General features: G+C 39.0%; 1 protein-coding gene across 3 annotated transcripts in view; it reads right to left on the reverse strand.

The window, feature by feature from the left end:
• Positions 1 to 5,360, reverse strand: part of zranb1b (zinc finger, RAN-binding domain containing 1b) — a 41,685-nt gene extending 36,325 nt beyond the window's left edge. The window contains exons 1-2 of one of the 3 annotated variants that reach the window (XM_088350971.1): positions 4,579 to 4,784; positions 4,447 to 4,498 (exon numbers count right to left, since the gene is read on the reverse strand). The gene's annotated coding sequence lies outside the window, so the exon portion shown is untranslated. Of the gene's footprint in view, positions 1 to 4,446; positions 4,499 to 4,578; positions 4,785 to 5,005 lie in introns of those variants that run through there. The other 2 variants (XM_088350969.1, XM_088350970.1) reach the window with 2 other exon arrangements.
• Positions 5,361 to 11,691: the final 6,331 nt, after the last annotated feature.

The following is an 11,691-nucleotide window of genomic DNA, read 5'->3' on the forward strand; positions in this document are numbered from 1 at the left end:
CTGCCTTAAAATATCGACTGCTAAACTCAGCTAAAGGAAAACGATTCCCTTTAAAGAAAATATTTTTAAGCGTCAGAAACTGAAGTAGTCATTTGGATTTACAGTAAATTATTGTTTGTGAGCCTTTATACAGTTTGCATGTGTTTCCTTAAGAAATTTCCTTCAAAAAATGCCTATACTGTACTGGAAATGTACAATTGATTTTATCACAGTGACTGTGAGTGAACAGTCAGCTGTGGGCATAATCTACATCAAACAGATTATCGAGAGGAGAGTAAGAGCAGAGTCTGAGCACATCCGGGATGGGGCATTACGTCACAGAAAGAGGCCCGATTCTGCTGCCCGGTTTGTATGTCAGAGGGGGCATTAAGTAAATAAAACACGGTCTACATTTAGAGAAGGCAGCATTTGTGAGTTATCTTGCAGAGTCAGTTATTAAAAAGATTCACATTATACAATGGGTTTGGCAAATAATAATTCATAATTCAATTGATTTACTTGATTTTGGATGCACATACAGACGGTCCCCTACTTACGAACATTAGACTTACGAAAAACGGTATATATGAACATTTTTTGGGGGAATTAGATTTTATATTGTGTGCACCTTTTTCCGAGTACAGGGCATTACTGTGGTGCTTCATTCCGCCGCTACTGTCGTGTGAGAGGTCACCCAGCATCCACTCCAAAGAAATACGCTTCCTGTGTGAACATTCTATACTGTATCTCCAGCGCGCTAAGAATTTTGACATTTTTATTGTCTGATTATCTCGTGCATCCATTCAATATGGTCGGTGTAAAGTGTAAAGAGGAGGCGAGCCATTTCATTTGAAATGAAAGTTGAATATGGAAGCTTGATGCTGTTGAGAAAATGATTGAATCGCTTTTTTTCGGCCACTTTTTACCACGGAGGAGGAAGTCGCCTAACTGTTGAAGCTCATCTTCCAAAAGTAAGCTAAATTTAACTTTATCTTTATAGAGCATATTATTTTATAAAATATTTATTTTTAGGACAAAACCATAAAGGTTACTTATACAAGCCTTAAACATACCTATATAAACCTTAAACATACAAAAAATATCACTGAAGCAACTTACAAACGATCGCCTGGTACTTATCTTGTTCGTAAGTAGGGCAGCGTCTCTAGTTAACTCTATTGTGATAGGATTAAACGTGGGCCTAGTTTTGGCATGGAAGGAGGGGACCTGTTTCCCGACCAATATTATGTGATCAGTTAAAACAGCTAAAAACCGACACCCTTAGGAGAAAATGCTTTGTTATTTAACGGGAGGTAAACTCTACAAAACTGAATATAAAGGTGAGTACATTTACTGTAAAAGGCTGTCTTCAACTCGAGTTTTGGATTTTCAGCTGTAAAGTTTTGACGTCAGCGTTAAAGCCACAATGATAGATAGATAGATACTTTATTCATCCCTGCAGTGAAATTCACATTTACAGGAGCATCCCTTCGCTGTGAACAATACAATAATGAGCAAAAGGAATACAATATACAAATACCCAATCTGACGTGCTAATACCCACTGTAGCGTGTTGTATAGAATATTTAAATAGTGCTACATAAAATACACACTGCAATAAAATTACGGTAATATGGAATGTAGGGGGTGTGGTTTAATATGGGCCTTTACTCCGCAGGGTGGAGTTAAAGAGCCTCATGGCATGAAGAAGAAAATATTTCTTCAGTCTGTCCGTGGTACAAGACAGTGGGAGCAGTCTGTCGCTGAAGCAGCTCTTCTGTCTGGATATAATGCTGTGTAGTGGATGTGATGAATTGTCCATGATTGACCGCAGCTTTTTCAGTGCCCGTCTCTCGGCTACTGTTGTCAGGCTGTCGAGCTCTGTGCCCACAACAGAGCTCAATTTCCTCGCCAGTTTATTGAGACGAATGTGTCCATTTAAAAGCTCTAGGGTGTGTATATATATTATACATACATAATATTTTTGTTAATTTCTCATCTGCAGTTCTTACCTTTTATATTGAACTACTATTGTTTTAGTTTTACTTTAAAATAAAAATATAAAAATAGCTAAACTGTTTTATTTTAATGCCAAACATCAGTTCTGTTGAAAATGAGAGTACAGCATGCAGTGGGGGCTCTTGTATAATCTGCTTTACGGGGTACCAGTATTGCATGTTAATCTCCTCTAATGCACATCTGCACAATATAAAAAGGAACGCCTGGTGCACGCTGGATTTATAAGCACACGGTGCAGTTGTTCTCTTTGCTGAAGTATTTGATGCCACACAACCTAGCAATGCTCATTATAACAATCCAGGGTGGAAACCCAACACCGACCATAAACACATTGAGGAAAAGTAAATTTATAGACACAGGGCCAAAGTGGCCTACAGTATCACAGAGAAGGCTGGTAACAAGAGACAGGGGGCAAATGAAAGCAGACACCAGCAAGGAAGACGCGTGACTGCCTAAACACTCGAGCAGGGCTCGGGAACCTTTTTTGACTCATGAAAGCAAAATATTTTCATTGTTTCGGGGTTTTTTTTATGCGATCTACACCATACACCCGACGCAGAACTGTTGTCAACTTTGGGCGGACGAAAACAAAACTACCAAACCCGCTTTTCAGACAAAAGCTTATTCTTAAGCACATTTTATTTCACTGTGTGACATTTGATGATTTGATCAAATTTATGAAGTAATAATAATGCCAGAGCCTGTGACCCATATCAACAAATATAGGCGCATTGCATGTGAATTTCTCGCTCTGGTTTCAACTCCAGGTAACACCACTTAGAAATAAACAGAAACATTACAAAAAGAATCCTTAAAAAATCCATTTTCATTTGAGCATCCAATTATTTAGTGTAGACCCAATACAACATCAACAGGATCTGGTGACTTCGTCCAATATGGCCGACTGTTTACGTATGGGGATGCGCGAGTCGCCACGCAAAAACTATCAATAAAGGATTCTTTAGAGTTGTACAGTGAAAACAGGGTGTGTTGGTGTAACACTGTGAGTGTAAACTGTAGTTGAAACTTTGCCGTAGAGTGGTACTTCTGCTTACAAATGTCTACATATGAAAGTTTCATGTTACGATGTACCATCCATCCATTATCTGCACCACTTATCCTCAGTAGGGTTGCGGGGGTGCTGGAGCCCATCCTAGCCATCTTCGGGCAGTGGAAACCCTGAACTGGTTGCCAGCCAGTCGCAGGGCACACAGAGATAGACAACTCGCTCGCTCATTCACACCTTAGGACAATTTGGAACGGCCAATTAACCTGACATGCATGTTTTTGGAATGTGGGAGGAAACCAAAGCAAGCACGGGGAGAACATGCAATCTCCACACAGGAAGGTTTGATCTTACGACCTCAGAACTGTGCCACACACGCGCTAACCAGTGCACCGCCGTGCTGCCCTACGAAGTACCTGAATGGGAAAATATTGCTTGGAACAGATTAGCACATTTACGTTCAAAATGTGACTCTACTTACCAAGTTTTCAGGTTACGAAGCAACTCCCAGAATAAATTTAATTCGTAAGTAGAGGTATTTTGCTTCCTGTGTTGCTTTATCTACGCATACACCGGAATTGCAAAGTCGTGAAGAAGATCACTACGGCCCTTATTCTGTCTTCGAGCAATATGTGCTCATGAAAAGAGCCATATCTGGGTCGCGAGCCAGCCGTTTACAACTCCTCACTAAACCCTCACACTGAAATTTAGAAAGCAAACAGGCCAAACCTACAGAGAGTACTACACAGGACAGAACATTGTTGGCTGCACTTGGCCCAGTCTGGAGATCATTGCCGATTTCAAATACCGCAGCAGAGACATCAACATTATAAAAGATTGTTCACACCCCGGCCACCACCTCTTTGAGGTTTTGGGGCTCAGGAAGAAGAGTGGTTGTCTTTGGGACCAAATAGCAGGTTCAATTCCAGGCTCATCAGAGTTCAATGTCGAAGTGTCCTTGGGCAAGACACTGAACCCCTAATGCCTCCGATATGCAGGAATGAGAGTACGACTGACACTGCTATCGGTGTGTGAGTCTTTGTGTGAATGGGGTAAAGTGTGAAGTCTATTGTAAAGCGATTTGGAGGTCCTTACTGACTGGTAAAGTGCTATATAAATGCAGTCCGTTTATCATTTTGCCCTCTGCTAGGCGCTACTGGTCCCGTAAAACAATGACAGCTTCTCCATCGCTATCACCGCCCTAAAACAGCACGCAAAACTATGAAAATGTTTATCTTGCAACTTACTTGGGAATTTTTGTTGTTGCTGCTAATTATTATTGCACAACTTTACATTGCACTACTGTTACGATGCATTTTTCTTTCGTTGCACTATTACTATAACTTACGCCAGTCTCTAAGCACTACTATGAAAATAGACTTTTCTATCTATTCTGACAGTCTTATCTTTTTTGTCTCTCAGAGTATTTAATACATGCTTACCCTGGAGATCCACGTCTTATATCACTGCATTCATTGTTTCACAACGTTGATGCTATTGACAATGAAGACAATTTGATTCCATACAAATTTAAAAAAGATAAAGATAATCGACCACGCAAGCGCATTGCTTACATTTGGGTTGGGATGTTTGTTTACACGGTGAGAAATTCATCACATGAGCGCGACAAAACGCAACACGGGCGCCTTGATTTGGTTGGATTTTTTTCACACCCTGCAACAACAGCCTGACTCGCCCCACTTTTTTCCAAAGGTCCTCGTTTTACAGGTTCACAGGTGACGCAACGGATCGTTTCTTGCTTAAATGCAGATACAAAACACGCTTTGGCGTCAGACGACGCGTCAACAACTTCTCCGAACGACGAAAACATCGCGGTATTTGTGACCTTGCGTTACGAACTCCGCGAGATTTGACAGCCTGCCAGATAAGTAATTACAGAGCAAGCTAGCCACCCGCGCGCTGCTAACACGAATTGGATTATGTTTCGGGGCGATTCAAACACGAACGCCGTCGAGTAGAAGACGAAAAGCAGACACATACCTCGTTTCGCTGGGTTTGGAGTTTCCACTCCCCCCGCCGAAGCCTCTCAGGCTTCTCTCACGTAGCCGACACTAGCCGCATATTGACTTGACTGGATGGCGGAGGTCCATATAAGTCACAGGGTGAGAGCCTCCACCCACTCTCTCGAGCCCTGTCCCTCCTTGGTTGTTCTTGTCGGACTCCTCAAATCATTTTTATCCCGTTTGGCCGAAGAGTAACGATTTTAACTGCGGCGCAGTCGAATGGAGGAAGCGAGCGAGGCAATGGCTAAAAACACACTAGAGCAGAGAAGTATGGAAGCCCTCAGCGGGCCGTGTTACACAGCGGAGGAGGCAGAACCGGGGATTTACTACCTGAATCTGCCACGCGTTGTGATTGGCCAATATCCGCGCATCCTTTCACAGGGGCCAATCAGAACGGACATACCTCATTGTTCTTGTTAAAGGCATACGTCAGAGCAAAACAGAACACTTCAATGTCATCGTGAATAACAACAAACGGTTGTGTTTTGATTTTTTTTTCTTTATTGTGTGACTATTTCATTTAACAGATAAATCAGTAGTAGTAAATTGTAATGAAAGTATTTATATTTGTTGTTGCGGAGATGTAATTAACCACGTGGTATGAGCTCCAGAGGGATGATGTCATCGTGAAAATACTGCAAGCAGTCTGCAGTAATGTATGTATGACAGATTCTGTGTCGGTTCGACGCGCAAATATGATGTGATGTTTTATAAAATCTGGACACTGTACATCAGGGGTCTCCAACCTTTATGAAGCTGAGAGCTACATTTTGTTACTAATGCGTACAAATTTGAGATGCATTTCTAAAATAACAACTTGTCATGTTATCACTAGTGGTGGGCCGTCAGGACCTGCAAGGCCTTCTCTGCTGGCATAACAAATCTGAATCATGTGATGTTATAAATATTTTGTCCATAATTACTTAAATTATTCCAAGTTATCTGTCAGCTTCCTCTCCTGGCTTTCCCCCTGGTTCCACAGCTTCCAGATGTGCGCTTTCATATTTAAGCTTTTAACCCATCCCATTCTTGCCGTTATTTGTTGCAAGAGTCAATAATCTGCCTGGAGGCCTTCACAAAGACATCTGAAGGCCAGGAGGCATAACCTCTGTGTATAATAAAGCTGTTGGTTTAGCCAATCAGATTTTGAGTCTGTAGGAGGAGGCCGTAAGGAAACATCTGCGAGGAGGCGGTACTGCTCAAAAGTGATCACACCAACCATGGCTAACCTTGAGATGAGCTGCACAAGCAAATATATTGGTAAGATAAATAGAAACTGCAGAGAGTCTTGGGCTCCTAAACCTTAGTTTTCACTACTGGGCAACAAACCTAAACATCATTCAGTAATGTTTACAAAATGTGCAAATGACTCGATCTCCAATGGGGTTGAAGATGGAGGCAACTTCTACAAAGCCAATGTCACTTACCTACCTATACTGCACTCCACTATTTCAAATTCTCATTCAGATTCAGATTCAGATTCAGATCTACTTTATTGTCATTCTAGTACACGTGTATACAGAACGAAATGTCGATGGATCTGACTCCCACAGTTTCCCTCAGTGTCCTTCAGTGTACAGATATAAATAAAGCTGTATTGTGTTATTTACCATAGTGCCGATAGTGCAAGAAGAGACGCTAACCAGATGTGCAAGATGCATGCATCGTTTACAAAAAAACACTTGTATTAGAACTACACTTAAAATTTGAAACCAAGTTAGACATCACTTTGGTCTCCAGGCAATCCCTTTCTTTACACCAATAACATCAAACCCTAGCTTTCAACCATCCATAAATGACTATGCTTTCTCTTTCTGGTCAAATAGGGGTATCCACAATCTTACAAAGCTTTATATAGATAATGTGTTCGCAACTTTTGAGCAAATCATGGCCAAATTCAGCATACCTCACAATAACCTTTTAAGACTCCTAAAACTCTGCAATTTTGACCACCTGCTTCTCCACTCTTCCAGAAGAGACTGCATTAGACAAGTTCCTCGTTTCTCTCCCTCGCCGTAAAGGTAGTTATTTACGGCCAGATTTGCGTTCTGACTAAGACAAAAATCAGAACACTAGAAGCAAAGCCCGACCTGAACGTAATGATTTGTACATGGTTGTAACACAAAAAAAAACAGTATAGTACCAGTTGAGGTTTTTGGCCATTTTGTTTAAAAAAGAGAAAAATGTAAGGCAACATTGCATAATTTATATCTTAAACATACTACACCTAAATGCATTCTAAGGACATCGCAAACTCATCACTGGTGAGCCATTTTTAGAACAGGCAACGGGCTTCTGTGTTGCCCTTACAAGTAGGAGCAACCTGAAACAGCATAAACCCTTGGAATGTAAATGCAGAGCCAACCCAAGGCATCGGCGAACTAAGCGGCTGCTCAGGGCCCCACGACCACTAGGGGGCCCTAAGCAGTTAACTTATATAGTATATAAGTAACAATATAATGCAGGGGTAGGGAACCTATGGCTCGGGAGCCATATATGGCTCTTTTCATGAGTACATATGGCTTCGAAATGAAATGTAACTATTGCACATCTCTGCGGGGTTCCAAAGTCAAGAGATTTCATCCCTATTTTGGTCCATATAAAGTCGAAGCAAATTAATGCAGAAGTTCAATTAGAAACCATTTAAACTGATAAATAAAAACGCTGGCAGACGACTTTGATTGGGTGAGCAGTACAGGTGGGCGCATCCCTGCACACAGCGCAAGGCACTTCCTTCTCTCTCTCTCGCTCAGTGCAGTCTACACCGAAAGTGAATATGACGATATGCTTATAGTTTGCAGTAATTTGTGACATTTTTACAAAAGAACTTTGCATGCACATTGTTTTGAAACCGTGATTAAGGACAAATTTAACGGCAAAATTTAGCCTCAACACTCTTAACTGAAGGTGGAAGACAAATTTTAAATGGCACATTTACATTGATTTGGGACACAGGATTTGGCATTATTATCATTTCATACATTTGATTAAATCATCAAATGACACACAGTGAAATAAAATGTGCTGAACAATAAGCTTTTGTCTACAGAGAGTGTTTGGCAGTTTGTTGAATTTTGTCTGAAAATTTATGGTGTGGCTTTCTCAATTTCTTTTTGAAACATTTTTTGCTTTTATGGCTCTTTGGGTCAAAAAGGTTCCTGCCCCCTGATATAATGTATATAATACTTTTCGTGTGTTAATGACGATTACTCTACAACAAAAATACTTCTCCAGGAAAAACAAAACAAAACAAAATTGCAACAAAATAATTACAAAAATAAAGATCAAACGCAGTATTTAAAAACAGGGACTTTATATATTAGTTTGCTTTCATTCTGAAAAGAAAAAAAAATGTATAGAAATACTACAAAAATACTATGACAGAAATATTATAGTACAAAATACTACTACAGAAATATTACCCCAGAAATACAACAAAAATATAACCAGAGTAATATTACAAAAATACTAAAGAAACATGCCAAAGTACTACTATGGAAATACTACAAACATTGCACAGGAGTACTACTAAAATACTGCTTTGGAAAAACTTCAAAAACACTACTACATAAAACTATAATACTAAACACTACTATATCACTGCAGAAGCACTACTTCTAAAGTATTAGAACACAAATACTGTGAAAATACAACTACAGCAATTCTAAAAAAATATAATGAAAATATGACAAAAGTACTACAAAAATAAAACCACAGTTATTCTGTATTACAAACATACTACAGATATACAAAATACATTCTATTATATAAATACTACAAAAATACTACAAGCATTAATACAGTACTACTGAAAAAAAACCTACAGAACTTTAACAAAAACCTGACACCAGAAATACTAAAAGGAATACAAAAAATGTTTTTGACGGTAATACTTCAAAACGAAATATCAAATTAAGGGCTTAAAACAGGGACTTAGTGTATTATTTTCCTTTAATTGTGGTCGTTTCAAACCCAATTTGATACGACTAATTTTTTTTAAAAAGAAATGTAACATGTAAAAGTATGCATAATATTTATTCATAAAGGAGAATGTTTTGATAGGTCTCCAAGATTTGCCCCGTGGCCAAATTTCTGATCTCGATGTGGTCCCTGACAATTTTAAGTTGTCCACACCTGGAGTAGAACAGAGAAAGAGTTATATAGCAGGTATGCAAATGATCAAGTAAATTGAGGCCCCTAAATATAATTTTGTTTTGGGCCCCATGAAGGGTCAGCCCTGTGTAAATGCTGCAAAAGTAAACAAAATCTATTAAGAATCTGAGAAACAAAAGCAAAACTGACACATTCCACTTACTCATATTTCTCTTTATTTACCCCTATAATGTAAGACGACCCAGTGCTCTTTCCATCATTCCATTTGTGTAATTCCCCAGTCCACAAATCTAGATAAAAGTGTTGTGATTCAGGGAGGAGGTGTAAAGATGTCCCCTTCAACATAGGAAAGGTACATTGAGTACCCAGTGCAGTTATGAGTACATGAGTATTTGTATAATGTTACAAATCTGAGCACTGTTGTGTCATCAAGTTGATGTTATGCAAGGTGCAATAGAAAATAAAATGGAACCTTTATAGCCAAACAGTCTGAAAAGTGATACAATGTGCGAAAATATTTTTGGTTCATGCGTAGATTTCAACTATGACCAAAGGTTGAACTGGGGTTGTGTGACACCTATTATCTGTATATGCTCAAAAAGACTATTGTGCCTTTAGCCTAATCATTTTACATCTAACGAGTTTTTGAATCTCTCTACGATGTTTGAATAACCCAATGCTAAATTAAATATGATCGTAAAAGGTCAACTCAAATATGGAAACTACTATAAGGATATACTAGCAAGTGATTAATACCTTTGTAGCATCTACTAAACATCCAGTCAAGAGTGCGACCTAAATTAGGTTGGGATTATTTAGTTTGGGGGTTGCTGAAATCAGAACATTTTGGAAGTCAGCCAGCATCCATAAAACATTTGATAGATTAAATGAGATTCAACTGTCAACATAAATCCCACCAATCATCTAAGATTTTTTTTCCAGAGCCCAACTCGTGCTCCAAAGTCGACTAAATGCTAGAGACCCCCTCCTCTTGCCTACGGTACATTCAATATGTAATTTGGTTTCTCATCATATGCTCCAGTTCTTCGGGCGTACGGCGGATGTCACATATTTGCACATAATGGGATTGCCATGATGAAGTCAACATTAAAATAAACATTGCCAGTTACTGATTGGTGGAACACCCAAAAATTGCTTTGCAGCGCTAGAAGCTGGTTTAGTATACACCAGAACTGGAATGAGTACCTCCTGCTTGTGACTGAATTAAAACCCCTGCAATGAAATTAAACAGTGTTATTAAAATGCTTAATTTAAACCACACAAAGTTGGTGGTGACTATTTTATCAGTAGCAGAATGCAGAATCGAGTGATAGAGTAAATATGTTAGGCAAAAAAAGTTTTCCTTTAAATTTGATATCAATTATTGATGGACTTTTATAAGCAATCAGTTTAAATAGCTTTTTGATTTTGTAGTTTTGATTTAGCTGGGTTCATTCTTCATTTGCCCCGCAATCCACATAATAGATGGATGTTCCTTATTTGTTTAAAATTATGACTGTTCCAAAAGTTTAAAAAAAATTGTAAATTTTATTTTTGGGGTATATCCAACCGTACTCTGCAATCTATTTTTATGTGCCTGACATATGCCAATGTTCTATTTTATGCATCTCACAATTACTAAACAGGTTTCAAGTGGCTTTGTGGTTAAGATTCCTGTTTTTTTTTTCCAACAAAGGCAGCAAACATAGGCACCACAGTACTCACTCACACAAGTGCTTGGTGGAAGGGTAGGGCCAGTTATTTAGTAGGTGAACACCACCAAAGCTAGAAGTCAGGTATTAAATTTCCTGCGCCATAAATGTTGAGCAAAGTTGTTAAGTCACGCACTGCAAAAGGTTATGGAACCTTCCTTTAATACAGAAGAAGTAAGCGAAAAGCAAATATAAGTCAATGGTCAGTATTATTAAGAAGGAAGGAGCAGAGAAAAAGAGATAGCAGCCAGGTTGTTGTTTTAAGTTCAGTGTTGCAGCAGTAAAAGGGAACTTCTGAAGTAAGCATCCAGTTAGTAAAGCTACAGTACATTGTTCACATGAGCTCTGTGAAGCCCCTTACAAGAGCTGAGCAGATTGGTCAGACAGAGGACACAAGTAAATGGACAAAACCTCATTGGTATAGCACAAAGAAAATAGTACATTTATCTCGTGTTAAGTGCAGTGACACACGATGCAGTTTCAGTGTTTTCTGTTGACATTCGTGTCTCATCAATCACACCAAAATAATATATTTATACATAAAGCAACCACTAGTGGCTGATTTAGTTGTCAATTACGTAAATGATTCACTTTTTTTGTACTGAATAAAGAACAATTTATTACATACAAATCCCAAATCAAATAGTGCACGTGAAAGAGATTCCAGTCTTGAAAATAGTCTGAAAGCTGATTAAGCTCCCCCTTGCTTTCTTTGAGAGGTTGTTGTTAAAAGAAGGCAATAAATAGTGCAAAAGTGATGCAAGAGTGTGTTAGTGTAATGTGAACAGAGAGGGAAGTAAGACCTGCATTTTTTGGACGCACTGGTTAGCAGAAATAA

Source organism: Urocampus carinirostris, chromosome 13 (genome assembly GCF_059441175.1).
Source record: "Urocampus carinirostris isolate Australia breed hairy pipefish chromosome 13, RoL_Ucar_1.0, whole genome shotgun sequence".
Taxonomy (NCBI): domain Eukaryota; kingdom Metazoa; phylum Chordata; class Actinopteri; order Syngnathiformes; family Syngnathidae; genus Urocampus; species Urocampus carinirostris.